This window comes from Vombatus ursinus, unplaced genomic scaffold (assembly GCF_900497805.2).
Source record: "Vombatus ursinus unplaced genomic scaffold, bare-nosed wombat genome assembly UNPS02014774.1, whole genome shotgun sequence".
Classification (NCBI taxonomy): domain Eukaryota; kingdom Metazoa; phylum Chordata; class Mammalia; order Diprotodontia; family Vombatidae; genus Vombatus; species Vombatus ursinus.
The window spans coordinates 7,314,220-7,332,862 of record NW_020954552.1 but is presented as its reverse complement, the minus strand read 5'-3'; the positions used below and the strand labels follow the sequence as shown (position 1 = coordinate 7,332,862).

Genomic DNA, 18,643 nt, shown 5'->3' with positions numbered 1-18,643 from the left:
CTTTATATACCTAAAGGTGCTATATAAAAATGTGCTATTATTATTACTGTTGTTGTTACTACTACTACTACTACTGCTATTATTACCATTCATGAATTGTGGTGGCAAAAGAAATTCATCACTTTGTGGTCAAATTTCTCACGAAATTTTTCAGCTTGACTAGGCCAGACCTTGGATTACTGACACAGTCTATTTCTAGGCCTGTACTCAAAGCCTTTTCAGCCTGGGAAGACTCCATAGGGCTTAGCATCTTCTATCAGAGCCTTTGAGAACCCAGAGTCACCTTTAGATCATGATAAGGCATCAGAGTAGGACTTCGGTAGAGGAGTGAAGATAAAAGAGTTTAATTATAGGTTCCCAAAGTCTGAATGCAATTATGGAACCAATGCCACTGAATGACTACATTTTGATTAAAACATTCAAACAGGAATATTTCATAGATTCTCAGATCTACCACATGGAGCAGACTGGTATAGCCTGTCTTGGAGAAGGTAACATCCTATTATGCTTAACCATTTTGGATGTCAGTTTCACTCTTTGTAAAGTACAAGCATTGCATTAGATAATCTCTAATGTTCATTTCAAATTTAAGATCCAGTGTCCCATGTTCTTCTTTACATTTTCCTGATGATGTCAAAGCCATTAAGTGACTTGCCTAAAGTCTCACAGCCAATTATCAGCTTTGTTGAAATGGCTCTGTCCATTTGTTGGAAGGGGTGAGAATATGTTGCTATTTCAACATGTCCATGAATTATTTCTTTTATAATCATAGTTATAACATGCAGTTTTCAGGATCAGCTACCAGAAGGAAGGCCCAAGAGGGGCCAGTTCAATAAACCAATCCAATCCAATAAACATTTATTAAGCACCTACTATGTGCCAGGCACTGTGCTAAGTGTCCGTGGCTCACTCAGAGGGGTACAGTAGAAAAAAAGCACTGGTCCAAGAGTCAGAGGATCTTGGTTCAAATCCTCTATTTGATATTTGCTACCTGTATGACCTTGGTCAAATCATTGACCCACCCTGGGCCTCAGCTTTCCCATTTGTTAAAATGAGAGATTTGGGCAAGATGATCTCTGGGGTCCTTTCCAGCTCTAAAGTTATTATCCTTATAAACGTAAAATATTAAATAAATGTGAAATATGATCCCTATGACCCTGAGGTGGATAAGTGATTAGATGGATTCCTATCTCAACAATACTCTTACCTAGGAGTCTTAGTTCACAATGAGAAAGTTTTGAGTTTGTCTTCATCAGCTGCAGTTATGGAATATAGGGCATAGAGGGTAAAGCCTATGAGGAGTCTATTGGCCTAGGTCTCATGGGATGGATGTTTTCAATTTTGGTGTAGTGTGAGAGGCTTATTTTTTTCTTCATTAAGGACTAAACCAGCTAATGATCTAGCTTATAAAAGCCTGGTATAAAAGCTTTTAAGAGAATAACCAGAAGGAGTTAGAGCATGCAGAGCTCCAGGGAAGGATGGGGTGGCACAAGGCTGAAACCTGAGGAGAATAGACTTTGGGTCTCAGATACAGAAGAATTGTTTTTCATTGAGATTTTGTGGGTCATTGGAAAGGATAATGGGATCACTTAGATATGTGATTTAGAGCTGAAAAGGACTTCAGAGGCCATATAATCTGACTAGTCAAGTCAACAAGCACTTATTAAGTGCCTACTTCGTGCCAAGCATGGTGATAAGCACTGGGGATAAGAAGAAAGCCTGTCTTTCCCAAAAAAACTCAGTCCTCATTCTCAAGGAGTTTACAATCTAATTGGGGAGGCAACATGAAAACAACTATGGACAAAGGAGATATAAACAGGATAAATTGGAGATATCCTCCGAGGGAAGGCACTAAGATTAAATAAGACCAGGAAAGGCTTCTTGTAGAAGGTGGGATTTTTGTTGAACCTTGAAAGAAGCGAAGGAATCTAGGAAGTGGAGATGAGGAGGAAAACAGATCCATTTCATAGATGAGTAAACTGAGGCCCAATGAGATTTGCTTAAGATCATAAGGTAGTCTGTGGCAGAGCAAAGATGGAAACCTAAGTCCTCTGACTCCTAATCCACAACTCTTTCCTTAGTATCAAGCTTGAGTGGAGAAAAAGAGGAGTTTTTATTTACTTTCAGACTCTCACAAAAAGCAAAGAAGCAAATTCCAGAGGACTATAACAAGTAGCTGTGGACACTCAATGAGAGAGAGAGAGAGACAGACACAGAGACAGAGATAGAGAGAGACAGAGATAGAGAGAGACAGAGAGAGTGCTGAGTTAATATCCAGAATGAAACAGGAAAAAAAGAACCTCAGGCAGAAAGGAGAATGCAAATGACCTATCTCTGATGGATTAAACTATGAGTATTTTTGTCCTATAAGCTTTTAACCTTTTCCATTTATTTCCTAACTTGTTTCCCAATCTATATATCTATATCTATCTATCTATCTATGGCTCTGCAGCCCTTTGCAGTAAAATGCCTTTAAGTATCTAATAAGTGTTTAGATGGTTATCAAGGGGAAGAGCCAGGAAGTCTTGCACCCTTCTCTGGACAAGGAAATTAGGTTTGGGGTGCCCTGGTCAGTTAAGAGAAGCTATGGCAGCTTGAAGACTGAAGGGGGCACCAGAAGAGATAGGAGTCTTCAGAAAGTGTTTAATAGCCAAAAGATCTGAGAAAATCATTATAGTAATGAGAACATCAGCATGAAGGGGTAGAGAGCACGGTGGAAGGAAGAAAATAGAGGGTTTCAGGCAGATTGAAAAGAAGAGTGGAAAAAGAAATTAGAGAAGTAATATAGTCAGAAATAGAGAGATACAGTATTAAATCAATTAGTCAGTCAGTCAACAAACATTTGGTAAGTGCTTAATATGTTGCACACACTGTGCTAAGCACTGAGGATGCCAAGAAAGGCAAAAATATTATTTAAATGAGAACCCATTAACTTGAATTAGAAGGAAGTATAATTTTAAGATAAAAGTCCTACAAATTCTACCCCATTTAGCTCTCTCTGCATCACTCTGGTCACATTCTGGATATGCCCTAGCAAGGAGGACTCCTGAGAAACCAAGGTAAAATCAGAATCAATTAAGTGACTCAGGCTTCCTCAGGGGAGGCAGTGAGTCATGTTAGCTCTACTACCCCCTCCCCCATGGGCTCTATCTTGGTCAAGGAGGGGAGTGCTGCCTTTTCTATCCCAAGCATTTTGAGCAGTGCTTTGCACATAGTAAGTACTTCATAATTGCTTGGTGAGTTGAATTGATAAAGATAAAAATCCATTTAATTGGACCAGAAGAATTTAATTTATTGGAAACTCCTTAGATGTGGGAGAAAAAGCTAGGACAAAGTTTAAAATGAAACAAAGGCTGAGAAACAGAATAGAGGAGTAGGGTAAATTAACAGCCATCAGGGAGCAATAGCTTTGAAGGAATAAAGCATAATTGTAACTCCACATATTAACCTTTTAAAGATTATGGAATTTTACTTGCAAATAGGTTTCAGGAACAAAAACAGACTTGGAGCAATTTTTCTCTTATAAGAATATTTTGTAGCATCTTTTATAAATTATCAATGACTATGACTGTAACAAAAGAAGATACATAGATCATCTTAAGCAGTCATGGTAAGATCAAATTATTTTCCTTTCTCAATGTATCTAAGTATATAAGCCTTCTTATTTGAGAGAATCAACTCGTGACTTTTCACTTGGGAGCCAAGAGCAGCCTTCTCCCCTCTTGCTGATCACTCTGAAGCTACCTTTCCTACCTAGCACATTCCCCCAGTGATAATTATCAATGCTGTCTTCTGTCACATCACAAAGTCTTTTGGAATAGTCAAAACTCAGGATGTCGGTCTGTGGACATAGAGAGTAGACGATTTACAAAGTGCAAGAAATTTATCTCATTCATTCTCTTTTTTATGAAAAAAATTGAGTTTGTCAATCAAAAATATTGTATTTGCTTTTCTAACAATCTCATTATTTTCAGCTGGTGCAAGATAAAGAAATTTTCAGTTCTTTTCATTGTTATTTAGAGAGAAGACATTTAAGGAGTCAAGGGAAAATCAATTATCACCCTCGTTCCTCCTTTTTAGAGCCTACTTCTGAGCTCCCTGCATTACTTGCTATATGAGTTGTCTGTTTACAGGATGATTCAGGCATTGGCATATGGTATCTGCTTTTTGCAATAGAATTAATGTTAGTTCCCTTCTATCAATGCAAATAACCAAGAGTTGACTATGGTAAAATTAAATAGGACATGGAAAATCAAGATACTCAATAGGGTCAGAAAAGGCTTTTTCTCATGTCCCCTCAGGAAAAAGGGCTTAATCTTTTCTTTTGGATAAACTGCTAGTAATTTTTTTTAAATCAGAATTTCCTGTAATATTTAACATTTGTAATACTATGCATAGTTCAACATTCCATTTGTCTATTTTTATTTTTCTACTAATTTTTGAAACTGTCTCCATACTCACTTAAATCACTCATTATCAAATCTCAAGTTGCAAGTTGTCATAGGGATCCAGTAAGAAGGCTTTAAACATCTTGTCGATATAATCACCATCATCAACCACCAACACTTATATGGTACTTTCTATATGCCAGGTACTGTGCTAAGGGCTTTATAAGTATTATCTCATTTGATACTCAGAACAACTCTGCAAGGTAGGTGCTATTATTTTCCCCACTTTATAGATGGGAAAACTGAGGCAAACAGATGTTAAGTAACTTGCCCAAGATCACACAGCTATTAAGTGTCTGAGGCCAGATTTGAACTCAGATTTTGCTGACTCCCAGGTTACTGCTTTACCCACTGCACCACCCAACTGCTTCTGACTCCAAGGTCTCATGTAAACTCTCAGTTAATAAGTTCATATTAAATAATAACATTCTTAAGTTCTGCTAGGATCTGAATTCAGTTGCCTTGGACTTCATGTGATATTCCAAAAGCTAGAGTAAAAAGAAGAATGAGAAAGTAAGAGGAGGAATAAAAGAAGAAAGAGAGAATGAAGAACTGCCTATGTACCAGAGAAAGCGACAGACAGTAATTTGGATGAGAGATATGGAGACTTGTGGAAGAGAGGGGAAAAAATAAACAAGGGAGGGCATCAAATGACCCCAAAGTATGTGAGCTGGCTTCCCACAGTGTCAGAACTCAGCAGTTGAAGATCTAACATAAAGCCATATCATTAGCCATCAGCAATTTTACTCATCCTAGATATCCACACCTGTCAGTGACTGCACCTGTTGTCTAAACTGGCACGGCCAAAAGACAGGAGCCAATCTAAACTGAGAGTTCTGTAGCATGGCCATAGATGGACTTTTCTGCTACATCTCTATAGCCTAGGGTTGTGGCTTGTTGTCTGCTATTTTTGGTTGTCATATTCTCAATAATTTTAGCTGTCAACAGGAAAAAAAACTGTTCATATTGTAAACCTCATTTTCAAGTTTTACATGTCAATTCTCTTACCTCGTTGAACTCCAGTGTGTTTTAAAATTTGTTCTGTCGTGAACATTTTTAGGTTCAACCACCTCTTCTCTATTCTATGCTACTTAATTTTAAGACTAATATTTTACCCTATTGAAGTACACAGAGAAAATTATATGAATTTCCTCCATAGCAAAACATTTTTGTAACAACTAAATATACACATTAAACTGAGATTTCTTTGTAGAGTTGCAAAATAATATTGTAACAGGATTCACAGCTTGGCAGGGGTATTGCTAGAACTTCCTGTAAAAGTATTAGCATATCTGTGGGCAGGATGACTGACTTAGTCCATGATGTTGGACTTTTGGAATGGCTCCAGAGGGGATTTCTTTAGGTCACCCAGAAAGTCCCGGGGTGGTAGATTAGTTGAGTTTGAAGTCTAGCTACATGAATTTTACATAAGGAGTTTATAGGAGGTCCACAACTGACAGCCTCCCTCCAGTTTGGAGACACCTGAAATAATCTGTAGGGCAAACCTAACTCCAATATTCCAAATCTTTGTTCAATTGTGGCCACCATTATGAAAAAGCAGTTCTTTATTTTAATAATATTATTTCATTATTCTGAACTTACAAATATTATTATAGCTATAATACTGTAACAAATATCTTAAATGATAATAAAAATAATGATTTCAACTGGATAGAACTAATATAATTGATGTTATAATTAATTTATATTATTGTTTATAGAAATATGATTTTAAAAAATTAATTATATAATGCTTAAAAACTTTTGAATATTTTCAAAGTTGTAAATATTTTATTCAAACATAGATTTGCTTATTTCATTCTCTTTCTCTCTCTCTCTCTCTCTCTCTCTCCTCTCTCATATGTAGACATAGTCCGATGGTTGAAAACAGAAAAAACTAAAATTAGCTTAGCAATCCAGTGCAATTTATATGTTTATTCTTTTTTCTTTCTAAATTGATATAAATTCATCGGAAGAATAAATAATGACTGAAGAAAACAAAAATCATAGTTGTATTATTTGTACATTTTCTTTAAAAGTATAAAAAAGACAATAAGAGAAAAACCTATTACATTTGACATGTCCTCATAACTACTTTTGATATATGTAAACTTTTTATACTGACCTTCTTATCCCAAATGTTAGTGCTTTCTCCCTCCTGAAAATGTCTTGTATTTACTTATTTGTGTATATGTTATATCCTCCTCCCCTGCCTCACTGAATAAAATCTAAGCTCTCTGAAGGCAGGGCTGCTTTAGTTTTTTGTCTTTTTTATTCCCAGAGTCTAGCACAGAGTTTTGCATACACATAATAAATATTTATTGAATCAGACTGTATTCAATTGAATTCATTATGAAACATGGAGCCACTTAAAAAAGTAAATTTTATAACTCAACAAGATACTTCTTTAACTTCTCTTTTTCTCAATACCACATCACCCTTGTCTGTCTCTTTCATACCTGGTACACCGAGTACAAATATTTTTACTCAACTTTAAAAGAAAAGTAAAGTATTCTTGATTTTATATTTGTTATAAAATAAAATCCTCCATGGAGGTGACTCAAGGTTCTCAAAGGCAATACCAAGGGAACATTCAAGCTCTGGCATGTCCTACCAACCTGGAAAGGCTTTCAGTATGGGCCTGGCAATGAACTGTGTGCCTGTTGTCCAAAAAACCAGTCCAAAAATTCACCACCCAATAGCTAGCTTTTCCCAAATGGGGAACTGTATCACCAGAAATTTGGTTATTGGTTGGTGAATTTTTTTGACCATAAGAACTCATGAAGACTATAAGAGTTTAGGTTGCTTTTGTGGAGAGAGAACCCAAACTAAATGATATCATGGATTATTAGTGGTATTTTTTTTTTCAATGCAGAATTTTTTAATAGAAACAAACCCCAGAGCAGCGCATTTATTGTTATAATATCATAAAAGAAAGATCAAAATAACATGGAAAAATGTGTAGCTGGCTTTTGAAGCCCAGAGAACGTCACTAAGAAAAAAAAGTATTGCCTTCTTAGTGTCTTCTAACTTCACTGACCATATTCTTCTAGTTAGAAACACTTTGTAGTAGACTAATGTTGTCTCCTTTTAGCATGATCCGACCAAGTTGTTTCCTTGACTTTGTTTTAGAGTGAATCTCCTCTGCATCGTCCAATACAAGATTCATATACTCATCAAAACCAATCATGCAGCCCTCTATTTGCATATTTACTTGCTCATATAGCCACACCTGAATTTGGGAACGATTTTGGAGATATCTGAAGATGAGGTTGATGGGCTGTACCATCACCTTCTGCACCTTCTGGCCCTGGCCGTGGTACGCCATGGTGGGAGTGCAAAACGAGCCATTAGACATATTAAAAATAAAATGAAGCACTTTAGATCCACACATATAGACTAGTATATGGACAAAGACAAATCAAGAGGCACAAAGAACTAGAATTCCATTCTGGAAACACTAGTGTTTGAAATGTGTTGAGTACACAGTTCAACTTTGTACACTTAACTGAAGCAGGGCTGAGAAGATTTTTGTCTCCGTTATGTAGCTTGTGTACCTACAGACACCTATAGTCTTTAACTCACCTCTATTTTGATTGTTTTTTCCCCCCAATGTAAATGAAGTGAAACGTTTTATGTACCTGGGCACAGTAGATAGAGCCTTGGACTTGGAATCAGGAAGCTCTGAGGTCAGCTTTAGCCTCAGATATTTACTAGCTGTGGGACCCTGGGCAAGTCACTTATTCTCTGCCTGCCTCTGTTTCTTCTTCTGTAAAATGGGGATGATAATAACATCTACTCCCCAGGGTTGTTGTGAGGAAAAGATGAAACAGTATAAATTACATGTGCTAGCTATTATAGTGATTTTGATGAAAATCTTTTCTGTTTGAAAATAATTTACTATTTCTTGTCAATTTACACCATGATGGAAGGATGCACCTTTAAACAATAAACGATATCTGCCCAGGGAAAGTGACATGCAGGGCTGATGAAATTATCCAGATAGTAGATGCAAATGTCTCAATATTTAGTAAAAGAAAGTTTTACATCTTGGGGTTATTTTTGGCTGCCCATCTTAATGAGGTTCACCTTGTAACTGTAACTCTCAACTCAACTTGGGCTGAGCTGATTTTGATTTTATAATTTCATTTTCAAAAGGGGAAGTGTATATTTTAAGGAAAAAGGCACCATTCCTCAACAGCCTATGCAATAGAAGCAAGGATTAATCATATTATTAATCATAATGCTATTAAATTAATTAATAATTAATTAGTTAATAATTAAAACATTAATCATGTGCTATTAAATCATCCTTTAATCTTGAAACACTTAAAACTTTCTCTTAAAAACCTCATTTTTCTTCCTTCACAAAATGGTTCTTACAATACTGAACCATCTTATATGTTAATAAAAGAACAAAATAAGAATGATGATAAAATATTTTGCAAATTTTTTCCAATTTAAAAGACAAAGATAACCTAGATAGGAAGGTGTCATCTTCAATGGCATTTTCCCAAGGAAATGGGGAAAGGGAAAACAGCAGGAGATCTCCCAGAACCTCCAAGACTTCAGTTTTGCATCTTGTCAGAAAGTCAGCACGACTAGCAAAAACATGCTGGAAAACGAGTCGTGAGACTGACTCAGCAGAGAAAATGCCACCCACAGAGCTCCTGACACCACTTCCTGCAGTAGTAGCCGAATTCTCCAGTTTTCCTTGGAGACTTTCCATAGCCCCGCAAATAAATGGTTCCATTAGGTAGAAAGTGAAGTAAAAAAAAAAAAAATTATACCAAGTTGTAGAACAGTTGGGAGATGTTTACTACTAGGACACACTTTTTCAAATGGGTTAAAACATATATTTTGTTTGGATATATAAAATGAACCATATAATTTTAAACATTTAATAATTATAACAAACCATTATTTTGGATGCAAATCTTTCTTTTTATTAAAAACGTACATCAAGAGATGAAGGAAAATGTTAATGTTAAAAGAGGATGCACATGACTTCTGAAATGTTGCTACTATTAATTTATTTCCCTCTCCCCCAATCCAATATATGTCTGAAATGAAGGTGTAGATGGGTGAATAAGGCCTACCCAAATCAAAACTCATTATTGCCAATCTGTTTCATGAGTAATATAGCCAATGGCAGAAGTATGATGGTGAGTAATACTGACCTGACTTAGAAAACTATTATACTCAGTGAGACATTTGGTTCTAGGTCTCAGTTCCTCCAGTTGAAAATACATTTAGGGCATTATAAACTCATCCTATCTGGATGAGTATGAGTATACATATATTGGTGTGTATGTTTGTGTGTATGTGTGCTTGAATGAAGAATGGGCTAAGAGTTTTGAAAGGCTCATTCTTATCCTCCAGTCATCCTTACCTGTGTTCTCTTTGGGCCTTTGTGCTGCTTAGTATTTGAGTAATAGAGGAACATTCATATCTAAGAGTCATCTTTGACTTTTTTTTTTCTCTTCCTCATTTGCTATCATACCTACTCAGCTGAGAAGGCTTATCCATGTTGTCTCTTTGTTTTTAGACCCATTCTACATTTGTACAACTTCTATCCCAGTTCAGGTCCTCATTACTTCTTGCTTGGACTACTGTAATAGTGTTTTATTATTATATTATAATTAATTATATTATTATATTTATTATAACTATAATATTATTATATATTATTATTTATTTCACTCCCTTTTTATAGACAGAACACTGAATTTGAAACAGAAGACCTGGGTTTGAATCTTAGCTCTCTTACTATGCTTTATGACCATGGCCTTCATTTAACCTTTCTGGGCTTTCTCACTTGCAAAATGGATAGATTGACTGGCCTTCATTTAACCTTTCTGGATTTTCTCACCTACTAAAAGGATTAGGAGCTTGAAGAGAATTTAGAGGCCATTTGAGTCCAACTTCCTTATTTTACAGATGAGGTAACTGAGGCTTGCCCAGGGTCACATACTTAATATGTATCTGGGGCAGGATTCTAACTCAAGCCTACCCAACTCCAAGTCTCTAGAGTCCAGTTTAGCTCTAATCCAATAATGCTACAATTTCTTAGACTAGCCTAATCTCTGATGCTAGTGTAAATTGTCCCCCATCCCTGGAATGCTCTCCCTTCTCATCTCAGTCTACTGTCTTCCCTGGCTTTCTTTAAGTCCCAACTAAAATCCCAACTCTTACAGAGACCCTCTCCCAACCCCTTTTAATTCTAGAGCCTTTCCCTCTCTTAATTATTTCCCATTTATCCTGTATATGGCTTATTTGTACATTTTGATTTGCTTGTTGTCTCCCCATTAGACTGGGAGCTCCTTGAGGGCAGAGATTATCTTTTCCCTCTTTTTGTATCCCCAGAGTGCAGCACAATGCCTGGCACATAGTAAATGCTAATGATTAACTGACCGTTGAATATACATATATATAATATATATGTATTTATATTTATATATGTGGATAGAAGTCAGACCTATGTCTACAGTGAATCTCTCCCTAATAAATAATGGGAATATGGTCATTTTCATTTTTAATATACCTTTAAAAATTATCCACAGTATATTAAGTATCCACAGTACATTAGCCTGGAGATAAGAAGATTTAGTAGCTACATGATGAACTAACAAGTATTTTAAGGGTATACATGGAAGGGAGATTAGATTTGTACTGTTTGGCCCCAAAGGTCAGAACCAAGGCAATGGGTAGAAGTTGTAAAAGGCTAAACTGAGGCATGGTGTAAGGAAAAAAGTTCCTGATAATAAGAGATAGCCATAAGAGTCATGGGATGCTTTGGGAGTTAGTGGGTACATCCTCCATGTTGGCCTTCAAGCAAAGGCTAGATAACCACTTGTTGGTTATGTTGTTGAGGGAATTCTTGCTCAATTCTAAATTGATCCTGTTGTCCTCTGAGGTTCCTTCCAATTTTAAGAATCTGTACTATTCAAAGTGTTATCTGTCTTGGTTCAGATATTATGGGCTTTACCCAGAAGCAGATAGGTGGAGGCTAGATGACTCAGTGGATGGAGAGCTGGATCTGGAGTCAGGAAGACCTGAGTTCAAATCTGACCTCAAACTCTTACTAGCTGTGTGACCCTGGGTAAGTCACTTAGCTTCTGTTTGCCTAATCCACTGGAGAAGGAAATGGCAAACCACTCCAATGTCTTTGCCAAGAAAACCCCATACAGGGTCATGAAGAATCTGACATGACTGAATGACAACAACAACAACAACCTAGAAGCAATCAATATGTATCATTGGTTTACATGGTTTGTGAAATCCGTTTATAAGGACCCATTAAAGTACCTACTGGAATGGAGCAAAGCCAAAGACGTAGCCCTTAGAAAATATGCTGAAATCACCTCCAAGGGGGTGTATAGCTAAAGCTCTATAGTTACATCAAAGGACTGAGAAGACAGGAGTAAAGTCATAAAATTTTTCTAAAATTGGAAGCAATTCTATGGGATGTCTGTGTATGTCTATATGTGCATTACAGATGTAAATGATAAATAACTCGGGAACAGCAAGTCATCTTCTGAATAGAGAACTGGCTTCCAAGTCAGGAAGGTAGTTCAAGTTTTGACTCTGACACACACTGGCTGTATGATCTTCAACAAGTCACTTAACTTCCAGGTGTCAGGAAATTATCTAGCTTGCAGAACAGTTTAGTAGATGCAGATCTACTTAGGCAAAAAAGTGTCCTCATTGGGAGTTCCTTTTACAATACAAATACTGAGAATATTTTAATAAACTCAGCCTGTTGATTTGTATGTTAAACAACGCGATAGAAATGCAATGAATTCCTTGCCTTGGCTGTTAGGCATTTTAACATCATAAAACAGTCTTCCTTTTTTAATAAAAGAGTTAATACTCAAATCAGAGATGAGGTCTGCTGTCCCCAAGGACATAATGGTTTCAGAGTGATGCCAGCAAAGAAAATATTTCAGAATTTCCAACACTAAAGTTCATGAACATGTAACAGTGCTTCTCTATTTGAGAAGTAATGTCCCTATATTCTTCCAAGTATTTTGAGTTTCTTCATGTGTACCTGAATGGAATCTATATCTTTTACTCACTGCCCTCCATACCACCACTGGTATTTTCAAATATGGATGTTACATGACTATCTTCTTTGGTCTCAAGATGTAGGAAGCTTGAATTTCTGAGACACAACGGAGATGTAGGCAGTGGATGTTTTGGTGAAAGTTGTATTGTGAATTACAGACATTAAACAAGATATCAAATTGGAATGGGTACAAGGGAACACCGTTATCTGTAAAGTAGCCTGGGAATCTCTATGCCTCTTTCTGTATTAAGAATTCAAAATCAAAGGCATGTATTTTTGGTAAGTGAATTTCATGATTACTCTTTGCATAATCATAGAATCTCAGTCTTCTCCCTCTTCCTGGTATATGGTTCTGTGACAAAACAGGTTGTCCAATCCATTCCTGCACTTTTTGGGCAGGCAGAGTTTTCTAAACTTTTTTTAATCCCTCCTAGGTTTAGGACAGTATTGTGTGTCTAGAAGTTGCTTTATAGACATTGTCTGACTGAAATGAATGTGGGAAAATAATACTGAATGTTCAAAGTAGATAAATTTTCAGATTTGAATGTGAAAATATAAAAAAACCCAACATTTTACATTTTAAACCAATTCCTGTCACTATATAGGACAAACACTTGTGGGTTAAATATCACTAATTTAAGTACATTATAAGAGCTGTAGTGATATATTTACCCGTTTGTAACTAGTTATCATATTACTTTGCTTAAAATGACTTTGGTATAATATAAACATATTAAGTTTTCTGTTGTATTAAATCGAGTAGCCTCTATTATTTTAATTTCTCTTAAAGATAAATCATATTATAGACATTTAAAAACCTCCATGAATAGGAGGTAAATGGTAGACTAATCAATATGTTACATAATACATAAGGGATGGATGTAAATTTTATAGCAAGGAAATTAATAATTAATTTATATCTGTTTACTGTAACAAAAAACAAATGTCAGCTTTTTTTGAAGTTTAACAGACTGTGACAAAATCATTAAATTATCTTTAGAAAGCAATATTCATTATTTAGAAAATTAAAAATACCAAATATTATGGAATACATAACTATACTAATTAATTTTTACTTAAAAGCATATCTTTAGTATATGTTATAATTTAATACTCCATCCATGGTACTCTAGTGTAATTAATGCATATTCACTAATACTAAATTGATGTGACTTTTTGTTTAGCAACTAAAAGTAATGAACATTTTCTATAATTTAGGGGATTTGCAGTATTTGAAATTTTTTTTAATTAATAGTATAAGACCACAGAAAAGTAATTCCAAATTTGAAATTATTCTACATAAGAGATGATTTGACAAAGAAAATGAAACATGTATGTGCTTACAAAAGTCTTTGTCCCTGGAACATAGCTATTAGTGGCTCACTATCTAGGTTGAAAATGGTCGTGGCAGGGTTGTGTGTCCTATTTTTCCATGCCTGCAGTAAAGATACAATATGGGAATTCAGCTTGGTAATTACTAATACACCACACAGACACAATTATACCCTGTGTACTGCATAAAAGAATCACTTGTGGTCTGCATCCATTACAAAGAGCAGTAGGGGGCCAACATGCAAGAAGACAAAATGCTGTACAAGACGGAAGGAGACCAGAAGAGTCAGTGTACACAGATACAAGGACCTTGATTCTTCTTGTAATGATTTAAATCTCCTTCCATCAATTATCATCCTTTGTCTCAGGAGCCTTATCACCAGCAACATTACAGGAACTGAACAAAACAATACTCAGGCCCAAATAACCCTGTGAACTGTGCTGACATTTCCACACCCTGTTGCTATGTTTGACCTGGTTATTCGGATTACTCAAGCAAAACAAAATGAAAAAAAAAATGTTACGATTACAAAATAGGCCTATGTCATGTTTTTATAGTTGTCGCAGAATTCTAATTCTTTAAAGTGAGAACCAGATACTCGAGAGGGAGGAGAGACAAAGACAGATAGAGATAGACTGACAGACATAAAGAGACAGAGAGAGAGAGGGAGAGAGAGAAGGAGGGACAGAGAGGAAGAAGAGAGAGAAAAAGAACAATAGAGAAATACAGAGAGACAGACACAGAAAGAAACAGAGGGACAGAGAGGAGGAAACGACAGGAGGAAGAGAGAGAAAGAGATACAGACAGTCAAAGGAGAGAGAGAGAGAAGGAAGGAGAAGAAGAGAAAGATACAGAGAGACAGAGAAAGAGAGAGACAGTGAAGAGAGAGAGGAAGGAGGGAGGGAAATTCTAGCTTAGGTGGGAAAAACTGTAAGAATGAGGGGCTAAATGTTGCTTTATCAAGAGCTGCTGTGTAATCTAGGGAGTGTGAAGCTACAGAACAATAAATCAGCTGTTCATTCACTACTTTAAAGGAAGCTCTGAAATAATTTGCTCTTTCTATGAAAAAATCTTTAAAGTTTTGAAGTCACAAGCAGTTTGCAATTTTTATGACAACTAAAAAAAAACTGCCATTGTAGTCACATTATTTCGTAATTAAGATAGTCATTTGAAAATGTAAGTAAAAATTTGAGAGATTTCTTTAAAAGAAAAAAAAAAGACCTTAGGAAAGGTAGCTATTTTTGACAGAATGTCAGGCCTTGTGAAACAAAGACTTGTCTTTCAGAAAGTGTTTACGACCTATGAGAAAAAAATGTATCCTTGGGCTAAAATGTTTATTGGCACCTAGAAGTCTGAAGAGAGCAAGTCAGGCCTGTGGTTTTTTGGGGGCACTTTATCATCGCCTGCATTCTCAAAGGGATCTCTGAATGAATAGATGTGGATTACTCAGCCTTCTATTCCACGCCTATTCCTCTCCATTTTCCTTGGCAAGCCTGAGAGCCAAGCTATTTTTAGTTAGGCGGCTTTCTATTTTTAGACAACTACCAGTTAGAAGACATTTGTTAGGAAAAATTAAAAAAAAAAAAACACAAAGAGGGGAGGGAATGAAGCTTCCCTTCACATATTGTAAAGCAGCCTTCAACCTGTAACTCCAGGCATTTCAGCTGCTTTCAATCTTGGAAAAATAAAGAAAATTCAGAGTTCAGGGTTTTAAAAATAAACCTTCCCTCTGGCAAATAGACCAAAATACAACAAGCTGTTACTATGTGAAACAGTGACTACAAAAACAAAGAACATTCTCCAATGACTAGATTGGGAGAAAACCCGTAGAGCTATTAGGTTATAAGAATGTTACACAGCCATGTAAAATTTTTCCAGTCTAACAGCCAGATAGATCATGTTTTGGAGAAAAAAAAAAAGCCATTCAGCTGTGAAGTATAACCAGGATGCAGGTTTCAATTTTCAGCAAGAGAACCTTCTATCAAACTTAAAGGCAATGAAGATCCCTTCAAATTTTATAGAAGCAAAATCTCATGGAATTTCTGTAGAAATTATAAAAAGATGTTTACAAATGATTCGTACATGAAAACAGAAAAAAATCTTGAAAAATGTAATAGCATCATTAACATCTATCGATCCACCTATCTAGCCTTCTATCTATCTATCTTTTCTATCATCTACCTTGACAATATATATTGCTTTGTTTTTGTTGTGTTTGCTCATTACCTCTCTTTTGCTTAATGTGACAGTAAAGGAAGGACTTAGTAGGGAAATTACTTTTAAAAAGTTAACATTTTCAAATGTTGGGCATTCAGTTCAACCATTCTTTTCCTACAGCAAAAGTTTAGTAGTTAAATTTTTCTCTCAGCATCAAAAAGAAAAGCATCTTGTATCTTAATAATACTTTAAAGTTTCCAAAACATCTTTATATCCATTGTTTCATTGTATCCTCACAACAGGGCAGGAATCATTATCCCAATTTTATAAATGAGGGAACAAGGACTAAGGTTAAGTGATTCACCCAGTATCACATAGCCAGTAACCTGGAGAGCTGAGGGTAGAAGCTAAGGCTTCCAGTTCCTCTCAGTCTGTTATCATATACCATATTGCTCTCCAGGTCCTACTTTGAGTCACTTGATGAAATCCAAATGCTTTAATGCTGAAGAAACTAAATTCTCCATAACAATGCTTCTACCACTCAAGAAAATCAGCTTACTATTGAACTTTCTTTTCTTCATATGAAATTAATTTGGGGTAAACTCAAAACGTGCAAGAAAGAGATTCTAAACAGCAGTCCTGTATGAAGATAAAATTCCTTCCTTTAACTATTGGCAAAACGATCAGTATCAGCACACATCTTGTATATGTATGTCAGACAGATTGTCGCAGATTTTAACTTCCCTGTCATTGCCAACTATAAAATTCTTTCTTTGTTCCTTTTCACTCTTTTCCTCTCTTATTCTCTTTCTTTTCATATTTATTTGGTAATTTTCAGCCTTGTGTTTCTACTTTTTTAGGGCATTTTTGTAGTTGACCTAGCTTTTTTATGACCAATTTTTAAGTGCTTCTCTGGTGATGGTCATCTCCTCTGAGGCTGTAGCCACTTTTCCTCTCAGCCCAACTGAGAGGAACTCCAGTTCTTCTCAACAGTCCTTTCAAAAACTCCAATGATGAAAATTTGGATTCTCTGTCCCTATCTTGCATTTCTGCATTTAATGTCTAGTCACTGTATCTATTGGAAGATTCCTCACACACAAACATTTGACAAGCAGCTTTGTGTTTAAAAGCACATTTTTATAGCTGACATCTTATAAAATAAAAGTGTAGGATTTGTTTTCAGAAAAGGGAGTGGGTAATTCAGATGTGAAAAGATTTTAGTCATCTAGAATTAAACAAAAGACAGAAAAACTGAAGTATTTCTAGATTAGTTGCTAAATAGAGGCAGCTAGGTGGTGCAGTAGAAAACCCTTGTTCAAATCCAACCTCAGACACTTACTAGTTGTGTGACCCTGGGCAAATCACTTACTCTATTTGCTTTAGTTTCCTCATCTGTAAAATGGGGATAATAATAGCACCTACCTCCCAGGGTTGTTGTGAGAATCAAATATGATATTTGTAGAGAGGTTGGCATGTAGTAGACACTTAGTAAATGTTTGTTTCCTTCCTTTGTAATTTAATCCTGAATTGACATCAATATACTGCCAATTTTTCATCTAGAAAATGGATCTAATGAAGAAAATACAATCCTTTGCACATAGTAGGTGTTTAAATAAGTGTTTGTTGAACGGACACTCTAATTAAGAAAATATGGAAAGTTCATAAAATACAGAAATTCCAGTATAGGAACTTCCATTCATTACTTTGTGAAAGTTCAGTATGAATTCTCAAGCCATAATTCTTATACAGTGATATTTTAGAGTAGATTAAGGGAGAAGAAAAACCCACATTGAGTAGGAGACTATGATTTCCTATTTACAATGTTTCTTACCTTAAACAGTATATCTAAACAGTAAGAGAGCTTATTTACTAAAAACATGAAGATAAGAGACTAATTGCTATGAAGAGGCTTTCAGAATCTAATTAACCTCCCAGCTAGTCATTAACTCTGTGACCTTTACAAATAACTGACAAGGGATTTTTTTTTCTCATTCAGAACTTCAACCAGGTGACCAGACTTAAGCATGGAGAAGGATATACTCTGTACATGCTGTCTTGGCAGGACAATGTGTAACAAATCAGTAAAATGTTTCCCTCAAAATAATCTATCCACATAGCTTATCACACACCTATATGTTTTTGTCATCTGAATTCATTGTCTAATTCCTAACCTTTTTTAGTGACCCAGGTCTTGTTTAGTGGGAATTACTATTGATATCAGAATTTTGCATGACATTATCTGAGCTCAAGGAGAATGAGGTAAGCAAAGACTAGAGCTATCTGCAAAGGCCCATCAGGCAGTAGGTAGAGAATTTATGAGTTTCACTGAATGGTAAGTAGTCCTTTTCATAATACACTTTCAACACACATATATTCACAGCTCTCTTTTAAAAATCCTATAGAAAATATAGATTAATTTTTACAAAGATATTGTATCATTTCCCTGGAATGCCATAATAATTCCAAGAAGAAAAACTCCTCTGCTCAAACATGGTCAATGGCTCTCTATTGTCTCTGGGATAAAATACAAAATCCTTCCCCTGGTATTTAAATCCTATCATAATATAGCTCTCATCTACATTTCTAGATGCTTCCTTCCTTCCTTCCTTCCTTCCTTCCTTCCTTCCTTCCTTCCTT

General features: G+C 35.7%; 1 protein-coding gene and 1 pseudogene across 8 annotated transcripts in view; both read right to left on the bottom strand.

Annotated features, from left to right (window-relative positions):
- Positions 1-18,643, bottom strand: part of MEF2C (myocyte enhancer factor 2C) — a 190,372-nt gene that overhangs the window by 62,929 nt on the left and 108,800 nt on the right. The window lies entirely within an intron of this gene.
- On the bottom strand, positions 7,498-7,776 carry LOC114044600 (annotated as a pseudogene).